At 46.8% G+C, this 10,903-nt stretch overlaps 2 pseudogenes across 2 annotated transcripts in view; both read left to right on the top strand.

Moving 5' to 3' along the window:
• The first annotated feature begins 4 nt into the window (after nucleotides 1–4).
• Nucleotides 5–2,332, top strand: LOC105534485 (annotated as a pseudogene). The gene is made up of 6 exons (XR_001005285.1): nucleotides 5–92; nucleotides 689–964; nucleotides 1,067–1,183; nucleotides 1,626–1,658; nucleotides 1,801–1,847; nucleotides 2,016–2,332. The product of XR_001005285.1 is annotated as a patr class I histocompatibility antigen, A-2 alpha chain-like (transcript).
• Nucleotides 2,333–9,288: 6,956 nt separating this feature from the next.
• Nucleotides 9,289–10,903, top strand: part of LOC105534484 — a 100,927-nt pseudogene continuing 99,312 nt past the window's right edge. Inside the window, exons 1-2 of the transcript XR_001005284.1 lie at nucleotides 9,289–9,325; nucleotides 10,167–10,597. The product of XR_001005284.1 is annotated as an HLA class I histocompatibility antigen, A-11 alpha chain-like (transcript). The remainder of the gene's footprint in view (nucleotides 9,326–10,166; nucleotides 10,598–10,903) is intronic.

The raw sequence follows: 10,903 nt of genomic DNA, 5'->3' as shown, positions 1-10,903 counted from the left end.
GGCGGAGCAGCACAGAACCTACCTGGAGGGCGAGTGCCTGGAGTGGCTCCGCAGATACCTGGAGAACGGGAAGGAGACGCTGCAGCGCGCGGGTACCAGGGGCCACGGGGCGCCTCCCTGATCGCCTGTGGATCTCCCGGGCTGGCCTCCCACAAGGAGGGGAGACAAATGGGACCAACACTAGAATATCGCCCTCCCTCTGGTCCTGAGGGAGAGGAATCCTCCTGGGTTTCCAGATCCTGTACCAGAGAGTGACTCTGAGGTTCCGCCCTGCTCTCTGACACAATTAAGGATAAAATCTCTGAGGGAATGAAGGGAAGACGATCCCTGGAATACTGATGAGGGGTTTCCTTTGACACCGGCAGCAGCCTTGGGCCCCGTGACTTTTCCTCTCAGGCCCTGTTCTCTGCTTCACACTCTGTGTGTGTGGGGGTCTGAGTCCAGCTCCTCTGAGTCCCTCAGCCTCCACTCAGGTCAGGACCAGAAGTCACTGTTCCTTCCTCAGGGAATAGAATTTTCCACGGAATAGGTGATTCTCCCAGGTGCCTGTGTCCAGGATGGTGTCTGGGTTCTGTGCTCCCTTCCCCACCCCAGGTGTCCTGTTCATTCTCAAGATGGCCACATGTGTGCTGGTGGACTGTCCCATGACAGATGCAAAATGACTGAATTTTCTGACTCTTCCCATCAGACCCCCCCAAGACACATGTGACCCACCACCCCGTCTCTGACTACGAGGCCACCCTGAGGTGCTGGGCCCTGGGCTTCTACCCTGCGGAGATCACACTGACCTGGCAGCGGGATGGAGAGGAACAAACTGAAGACACAGAGCTCGTGGAGACCAGGCCTACAGGGGATGGAACCTTCCAGAAGTGGGCAGCTGTGGTGGTGCCTTCTGGAGAGGAGCAGAGATACACCTGTCATGTGCAGCATGAGGGTCTGCCCAAGCCCCTCACCTTGAGATTCGGTGAAGAGGGAGATGGGGCTGTCATGTCTTTTAGGGAAAGCCGGAGCCTCTCTAGAGACCTTGAGCAGGGTCAGGACCACTCACCTTACCCTCTTTTCGCAGAGCCGTTTTCCCAGTCCACCATCCCCATCGTGGGCATCATTGGTGGCCTGGTTCTGCTTGGAACTGTGGTCACTGGAGCTGTGGTTGCTGCTGTGATGTGGAGGAGGAAGAGCTCAGGTGAGGAAGGGGTGAGGAGTGGGGTCTGGGATTTCTTGTCTCACTGAGGGTTTCAAGCCCCAGGTAGAAGTGTGCCCTGTCTGGTTACTGGGAAGCACCATCCACACTCATGGGCTGACCCAGCCTGGGCCCTGTGTGCCAGCACCTACTCTTTTGTATAGCACCTGTTAAAATGAAGGACAGATTTATCACCTTGATTATGGTGATGGGACCTGATCCCAGCAGTCACAAGTCACAAGGGAAGGTCCCTGCTGAGGACAGACCTCAGGAGGGCAGTTGGTCCAGGACCCACACCTGCTTTCTTCATGTTTCCTGATCCTGCCCTGGGTCTGCAATCACACATTTCTGGAAACTTCTCTGGGGTCCAAGACTAGGAGATTCCTCTAGGACCTTATGGCCCTGACTCCTTTCTGATATCTCACAGGACATTTTCTTCCCATAGATAGATAAGGCGGGAGCTACTCTCAGGCTGCAAGTAAGTATGAAGGAGGCTGATCCCTGAGATCCTTGGGATATTGTGGTTGGGAGCCCATGGGGGAGCTCACTAACCCCACAGTTCCTCCTCTAGCCACATCTCCAGACTGATCTGACCAGGTCCTGTTTTTGTTCTACTCCAGGCAGTGACAGTGCCCAAGGTTCTGATGTGTCTCTCACGGCTTTAAAGGTGAGACCCTGGGGGGCCTGATGTGTGTGGGGTGTTGGGGGGAACAGTGGACACAGCTGTGCTGTGGGGTTTCTTTGAGTTGGATGTATTGAGCATGTGATGGGCTGTTTAAAGTGTCACTCCTCACTGTGACGGATGTGAATTTTTTCATGAATATTTTTTCTATAGTGTGAGACAGCTGCCTTGTGTGGGATTGAGAGGCAAGATTTGTTCACACCTTCTCTTTGTGACTTGAAGAACCCTGACTTTCTTTCTGCAGAGGCACCTGAATGTGTCTGTGTTCCTGTAGGCATAATGTGAGGAGGTGGGGAGAACACCCCATCCCCGTGTCCACCATGACCCTCTTCCCCACGCTGACCTGTGTTCCTTCCCCATTTATCTTTCCTGTTCCAGGGAGGTTGGGCTGGGGTGTCTCTATCACTGTCTCAACTTCATGGTGCACTGAACTGTAACTTCTTCCTTCCCTATTACAATTAGAACCTGAGTATAAATTTACTTTTTCAAATTCTTGCCATGAGAGGTTAATGAGTTAATTAAAGGAGAAGATTCCTGAAATTTGAGAGACAAAATAAATGGAAGACCTGAGAACCTTCCAGAGTCCACGTGTTCCTTGTGCTGATTTGTGGCAGGGGAGGCGAGTAGATGGGGCTGTGCCCAGTTTGTGTTCCGGCCACCACGGGCTTTATGTGGTCACTGCTTGGCTGAGTCATCTTTGCTCCTTTATTGTCCTTGGCCTTTCAGTAGAACCTTGTCCCACCAAGACCTGTGATCACAGGGAGTTGGATGTCACCTAGGGCGGTCCCTGCATACAAATCTCCTTGTGGTATCAAGAGATAAATGTTCAGACCTGTCCAGATCTTGCCCTCCTCCCAGGGCTCTTTCCTGGATTGTATATTCCATCTTGTCTCCAATCGTTTTAAAGGAACCGGATTCTGAAATTTGCAGAGGATGGGTCCCCTAGTTTCTCATCACAGGTAACCTTCTGTTGGAGCTCCTCTTCTGCCGTCCTACTCATCTTCCTGCCCTGAGTTGTAGTAATCCTAGCGCTGGCTCCAATCCAAACTCATGGATGTATAAAGCAGAGTCTAATTTAGATTCATATGTGGTTGGAAAATTGTACCCATAAGGCTAGGGTTATTGTTCCTGAAGAGAAAAATATGGTTGTGTGCTGCAGTGTGCAGGAGGGTTGGTGTGGGAGGAGGGGGAAGGAAGGGAGGATGCACAAGCAGCCCTGGTGAGAAAAGCACTGGCGGCATCGATGTCCACGTGAAATGATGTTGTTCTTTAGCTGCCACAAAACAGCATTTGCCCTGACGCTACATTAATAAAGATACTGCCTTTAGAATAGAGAGATGCTCTACAGTGATCATTCATTCAACTGAGATTTGTTGTCTGCCAGGGATATGACTGCTTTTGCATTTAGAAAGCATCACTAAAGTAAAAATAGAAAAATTACTGGCGTTGTGGTACATACATTCTAGATGCAAGCTTGTCCAACCCACGGCTCGTGGGCTGGATGTGGCCCAGGACAGTTTTGAATGTGAGGAGTTTTTGATTCTCTGTAGCGGACCTGAGACCTGGAGTGGGTGCACCCGCCTCCCTTAGGATCAGGAGTGAATGCTTTAGGAACACTCCTTTGCAGTGACCTGCAAAACATAGAGGGCACGGTGACTGTGAGAACCCAGAGTAGCAGCTGAGGGGGCTCGGCCCTCAAGGAGTTGTGGGGAAGGTTAATAAAAGGTGGTGTCCCAGGGTCAGAACAGATGGGCGGCCAGCGAGGGCACTGCTTCATATCTATGATGAGAATGCAAGAATTGAGGAGCAGGAGGCCGAGGGTGTTTGACCAAATACAAAGTCATGATCCCAGTCTCAATTCCTAGACTTCAGCCAAGCTTTAGATTCAGAATCCACAGCGGGGCTTAAGGAGGCCAGGAAATAAACCTGGACACACTGTGGCCCACAGTGGGACCACTGGGTCCATAAACCCAGTCCTGGTTATCTCCCCATTCCCCACATGCATAATTGGCCTTCATGCACTGGCAGCTTTGGTCACCCCCACACTGCGTCCCTAGTCTGGAAAGTAAGGGCTCTCATTGTGCTGAAGCTCAAAGGGAATCCTCTACAACTTCCCTCGTCCCATCCTAGCCAGAAGCAATATTGTGCCCCAGGTGGGTCTTGTGGAGGTTACTGTAGGGGTAGCACTGCCATTAGAGATCTGAAAGATGGGGTGATGTTGGGGTTGCCTATTATCTCCGTATAATTCAGCCATCTGTCCCTGGAGAAGCCTGATATGGATCAAGAATGAATGGAATTACTCCAGACTTGACCAAATAGGAGCCCTGATTGCAGCTGGATATCAGTACTTGGGGAGATTGATAATGCCTCAGGCACATGGCAGGCAGCCATGCATTTAGTGAGTGCATTCTTTCCATTCCATTTAGAAAATGGGTATGGAATGATTCACATTCACATGGGATTTTTAATATATTTATTGATAGCTTGCCTCAGGGCTACCGTAACTCCTCAGCCTTGTATAAATATCACCTTCAGAGATCTGGAAAAATCAGATATCTCGCAGAATACTAAATCTGTTCATTTCATTGGCAATATCACATAAATCAAGATGGATGAGCAAGAAGAGGAGAGTACACTGAATTCCTTGGCAAAACATGTGCAGTACAGAAGGTGAAGATAAACCTTAGAGAGTTTCAAGAGTGGCCACTGCAGTGAAGTATTATGGGTCCAGTGGTTACAGGCATGCAGGGCTCTCCCCTGCAAAGTAAAAGACACACTTTCATCTTGCATCCTCACCAGAAGGAAGGATGCACACTACCTGGTGATCCTCTCTGCGTTCTGGCAACACCGCATTCCACATCTAAGTATATTGCTTTGGCCCACTCTCTGGGTAATATAGGAGGCCAGCTTTGAGTGGGGCCTGGACAAGAAAGGATACTGCAGCAGACCCAGGCTGTGATGCAGTCAGTCACCATCCCTCAGATCCTTGGTGCTGGGGGTGACAGGGAAAGATGCAGGATGGAGCTTATCCAAGCAGCTGAGATCAAGTGAGCTGAGATTGCGCCCCTGCACTCCAGCCTGGGCAACAAGAGCAAAACTCCATCTAAAAAAAAAAAAAAAAGACAACTAAATGGAAAAGCAGCCTCCTGCATCAGAGATAACACTCCTACACATAACGTGCATCACAGAAGAATACATAGAGTGTGAGTTCTCTGTATGTGGAAGTTAAAAAAAACAGGTCAAACTGTGATTTGGGTATATATATACTTATTGTAAACATATTTAGTGACAAAGCAAAGGAATAATAAATACAAGACTCAAGATATAGGTTCCTTCTGGGGGATAGGATTTGACAACAGTCTAGGGTGGCTTCATAGGTTCTGTTTCTTATGCCAGGAGGGGATGCCCAGGTAGTTAGCTACTTGATCATAAAACTTTACTTATTTATTTATTTTGAGTCTTGCTCTTGTTGCCTAGGCTGGAGCACAGTGGTGCAATCTCAGCTCACTGCAACCTCTGCCTCCTGGGTTAAAGGGATTTTCCTGCCTCAGCATCCCAAGTAGCTGGGATTACAGGCACACACCACCACTCCTGGCTAATTTTTCTCTTTTTGGTAGAGACGGGTTTCACCATGTTGACCAGGCTGCTTTCAAACTCCTGACCTCAGATGATCCACCCACTTCAGCCTATGAAATTGCTGAGATTACAGGTATGAACCACCGCTCCTGGCCCACAAAAACAAAACAATAGTGGCATTTTTCAAAATGCACCTTGTGTGCCTTTCCTGATTATTTGGAAATGAAAGAGAAGGCCGATCGCGGTGGCTCACGCCTGTAATCCCAACACTTTGGGAGGCCGAGATGGGTGGATCATGAGGTCAGGAGATCGAGACCATCCTGGCTAACACGGTGAAACCCCGTCTCTACTAAAAAATACAAAAAAAACTAGCCAGGCAAGGTGGCGGGCGCCTATAGTCCCAGCTACTCGGGAGGCTGAGGCAGGAGAATGGCGTAAACCCGGGAGGCGGATCTTGCAGTGAGCTGAGGTCCAGCCACTGCGCTCCAGCCAGGGCGACTGAGCAAGACTCTGTGTCAAAAAAAAAAAAAAAAAAGGAAATGAAAGACAAAAGAAAACATCAAAGTTCATCACAAGGATCCTTAGCAATAACTACTCCTGGTAAAACAAAGCCGCAGCTGGCTGGGCATGGTGGCTAACGTCTGTGATCCCAGCACTTTGAGAATTGAGGTGAGATGGTGTCCCTGCACTCCAGCCTGGGCAACAAGAGCGAAACTCCATCTCAAAAAAAAAGAATTAAAAGGAAAAACATCATGCTGCATCAGAGATAACTCTCCTACACACAACATGCATCACAGAAGAATACATAGAGTGTGAGTTCTTTGTACGGTGAAGTTAAAAAAAAAAAACAGGTCAAACTGGAGGCTGGCAGATCACGAGATCAGGATTTCGAGACCAGCCTGACCCGCGTGGTAAAACCTGGTCTCTACTAAAAATACAAAAATTAGCTGGATGTGTTGGTGGGTGCCTGTAATCCCAGCTACTCATAAGGTTGAGGCAGGAGAATTGCTCGAACCCAGAAGGCAGAGGTTGCAGTGAGCTGAGATCGTGCCACTGCACTCCAGCCTGGGCAACAGAGCCATACTCCATCTCAAAACAAACAAACAAACAACAACCACAACAACAAAAACAAGCCACAGCCAATTGTAAGGAGCCATGTAACAGAGAGGACCAGGATGCCATGAAAAACATGAAAAATAGCCTTGGCTAGAAATAGGTCATTTGATCCTTGGCTAATTGGCAACTCTCTACATTTTCTGATATACAATGTTCAATTTGATGTGCAAGGTAATTGTATCTTGCAAAGAATTTGAGAATTTGATATGTTACTCATGTGTTACCACACATACAAGTGAATTAAACTTTTACAGAATAGAGAAAAAGCATTGTTGAGCAAAATAATAAAATAGCAATAAGAAAGGAAAACACAAAAGAGCTGCTTTTAGAAGCACAAAATAACAGTGTTTTTCAGAATCATACTGGAGTCCAAATCATTTCTGTCACATCTAATTAAAAAACACAGTGAAAGATGTTAAACTGATCATAGGATGCTCACTGAATAGCCAGTTATTGAAAAATCTTGTTCCTAGATTGAAGTTAACCATTTCCATCTACCACATCAGACCAAATCACTGTCATGATGCTAACTAAGCTAGTTACACAGGCAAAGATATGAGACTCACAATTTTCTAACTGCAAAGCACCCTGATTAGGCAAATATTTTTGTAGATGCTTGAGTAAGAAAATTTGCATTTTGGCCATTCTTAAACTGAATTGAATTTGGCCATTCTTAAACTTCTGAAGAAAAACGAAGGTAGTTATGATATTAAAGGCATTATTTCATGGCATCAAAGTCTTGGGACGCTGTGATCTAGCTACTGTATTTTCCTTAACTTTGTTGCAACTCATCAAAGAGAGCATTAATATTAAAGGCATTTGCAAAAAATTCTGAGATATTGTTGTATCTCCTTTCTCTGTCTCAAATTTTTAATCATTACAAAAAAGAATTTTAAGCTATTAAAGAAAATTAGTCAGATACAAGAAGTATTTGATTTACAAAATCCTGAAACAATAATGTTAATTTTGCTGTTAACATGCATATAAATTCTTTGATTCTCCTCCTTTCCAGAGGTGCAGCTTCATTCCCTCCCTGTGAGTGTGGCCTGGACTTAATGACTCACTTCTAACTGATAGAGTAATGCTGACATAATAATCTGTGACTCTGGGTGTAGAACACCAGATTCACTGCAGCTTCTACTTTGCTTCTCTCTTTCTCTGGGATCATGAGCCCTGGGGGAAGCTGGCTGCTGGTGTCATAAGCAGGCCTGTGGAAAGGTCCATGTGACTAGGTTGAGGCCTCCTGGACCAGACAATAAGAACCTGAAGCCTCTTCCAACAGCCATGTGAGAGATTCTTGTGTCTTGTGAATCCCCAGGCCCATCTGAGCCCTCAGATGATTCAGCCCTGGATGACAACTAGACTGCAACTTGGTGAGAGGCCCTGAGTCCGAAGCTCACAGAGAAACCTCTCCTGCATTCCTGACCATTGGAAACTGTGGGAGGTGATAAATATTAATTGATTTGAGCTGCTAAGTTTTAGGTGACTTGTCATTGAACTTTTTCATTTGCTCTAAATTCATGATAAGATATCAAACATGTCATTTGCTTTTAATGTTTAAGAAAAATGTCCATGGCTATATAAGATATATTTTATTATCATTAACAGTGACCTATTTTTTGACTTCCAATTTGTATGTTCTATTTAAACACAAAAGGAAGATCCAGGCTAAGCTAGGCTGATTTTATGATGACACCCCAATAACCACCCTTGGTTACTCACGTTACCCCAGTTACTCAGTTGACACTAATGCAGGTGCTGCTGTGAAGGGGATTTGCAGATAGTTTTCAGGTCCCCAGTCAGTTGACTTGAAGATGGGGATTATCCTGCTTGGACTGTCCTAATCAGGTAAGCTCTGAAAAGGACTGGGTTCTTCCTGAGAACAGAGACTCACAGTGTAGAGGGGTTCAGTGTGAGGGGTTTCCTCCACTGTGGGCTTTGAAAATGGAGGGATCATGGAGAAAGAACACTGGTGGCCAATAGGAATTAGAAACTCTCCCCACTGTCTACTCTGATAGCCCGAAGGAAACAGGAACCATAGTCCTACAATTGTGAGAAACCGAATTCTGCCAATGAGCTGTATATAGGCTTGGGGGAGAATCCCAATCTTAAGATGAGGGTACAGCTTTTCGAAACCCTGAACAAAGAATCTGTCACACTAGGCCTGGATTTCTGATGAAGGAAATGTAGACAAATAAATGGGCGCTGTTTTAAGCCACTAAGATTGTGGTAATTGGTTATGTACTAATAGAAAATTGATAAACAGATTCAACAGCTAAACATATGACATGTTCTCCACTGGAATGAATTTATGAACTGATATGCACAGTAGCTGCATGAAACCAAATGTTCACTAACTTGCTTTGCATTATTCATTTTGTGATTTTTGTGTGATACAATTTTTAACACAATCCTATTTCATTCATTCATTCAACAAAAATTAACTTAGTGCCTACTATGTGGCACATATGCTTTTATATTCTGTAGACACAACTTTGATCAAAACAACCCAAAGACCCTGTGCTTGTGCTTTCCATTCTAGAGGCTTCTTGAGAGTGAGATGGAGCCATTGGAGGGTATTAAGTGAAGAAATGACACAATCTGACTCACATCAGCAGGATTGCTGACCACTGTGGGCAGAACAGTCATGAGCAGCAGGAGAGGGGACAGAGCAAGGGCCACAATTCAGTAGTGAGAGGTTGGTAGATACTAAGGGGAAATGAGAGCCTGAGGGATGACAGGGACAGAGAGAAGGGCTGGAGAAGCAGGAGGTGAGGTAAAGGAAGAGAGAGAAAGAATTCTAAAGCAGTGGAATTCTCAGATTTAAACATAGTGTTTTATAGATTTTTAATGCATTTATCCGCAGAACTTGGCACAGTGTTACTTGCACCTTGGTCTTTAATACATTCTGTGGGACTGTGTAAAAACTAATTAACTCCCTGTGTTAAACAGGTTAAAAAAGAATACCAAGTGTCCCAATAAAACCTGCACATAGCTTAGATGTGAATAATTCATAAAAATAGGCAGGTGCATGGTCAGCCACTGTGGCTCATGCCTGTAATACCAGCATTTTGGGAGGCTGAGGATTACTTGAGCCCAGGAGTTCAGGACCAGCCATAGCAACATAGGGAGACCGCATCTCTACAAATAATTTTTTAGAAAAATTAGCCGGGAGTGGTGGCACAAGCCTGTGGCGCCAGTTACTTGGGAGGTTGAGGGAGGAGCATTGGTAGCATGATCCCAGGAGGTCGAGGCTTCAGTGAGTCATGAGCGTGCCACTGTACTCCAGCCAGGGTAACAGAGTGACACCCTGCCTAGAAATAAATAAACAAATAAATAAACAAAGGCAGTTCATGAGCACTGGTGAAGGGCACTTTGGCTGCATTGAGCACTTGCAATTTTGAGGTGATTAAATTCTGTACAGGCTCCCGGTTGCAATATATGGCAACACATTGTGCTTTGTCTTGTGATGTCCTGGACTCGTGATGTCCTGGACTCACACACAAACTCAGGACTATGAAGTAAAGATAGCTTAAAAATACAACAGACCAGAGTTACAGATACATAGTCTGGGAAAGTAAAACTTAGCTTTGTGAGTGCTACCCACTGTAGCACAATCGGAGACCCACCCCGAGGTTGCAGGAGCCGCGGAGACCCTCGTCCCGACAGGAGCCCCAAGCGCCCACACCCGATTCTATTTTCAGTTCAGGCCCAAATCCCTGGCGGTTGGTCGAGGTAGAGGCGGGGCTCAGCGGCCTGGGCTGTCACCCACCCGGGGACACGTTCTTACACCCTCCAATGGATACACAGGTGCGACCTGGACCCGGACTGGAGCCTCCTCCGCGAGTATGAACATAACCTACGACGGCGCCAGTTACCTTGTCCTAAACCAGGAACTGCGCTCTTGGACCCCAGAGGACAAGGCGGCTCAGATGCCCTGGCGGAGGAACATGCAGAGCTGCTGAAAACCTACCCGCAGGGAAGGTGGCCGGAGCGGCTCAGCAAAGGCCTTAAGAATGGGAAGGAGAAGCTGCAGTGCGCAGGTACCAGGGGCCACGGGGTACCTCCCTGATCTCCTGCAGATCTCCCCGACCCACTTTCCAAAAGAAGGGGAGGAAAATGGGACCAACGCTAAAACATCCCTCTCCCTCTTGTCCTGAGGAAAAGATTCCTCCTGGGTTTCAGATCCCATACCAGAGAATGACTGAGGGCCCGCCCTGCACTCTGGGACAATTAAGGAATGAAGTCTCTGAGGGAAAGGAGGGAAACAATCCCTGGAATACTGATCAGCTGTCCCCTTTGACCCCGCAGCAGCCTGGGGCACCAGGAATTTTCCTCTCAGCCTTTGT

This window comes from Mandrillus leucophaeus, unplaced genomic scaffold, assembly GCF_000951045.1.
Source record: "Mandrillus leucophaeus isolate KB7577 unplaced genomic scaffold, Mleu.le_1.0 Scaffold1356, whole genome shotgun sequence".
Lineage (NCBI taxonomy): Eukaryota > Metazoa > Chordata > Mammalia > Primates > Cercopithecidae > Mandrillus > Mandrillus leucophaeus.
Note: the sequence above shows the minus strand (reverse complement) of the source record. Positions and strands in the feature narration are given on the sequence as shown.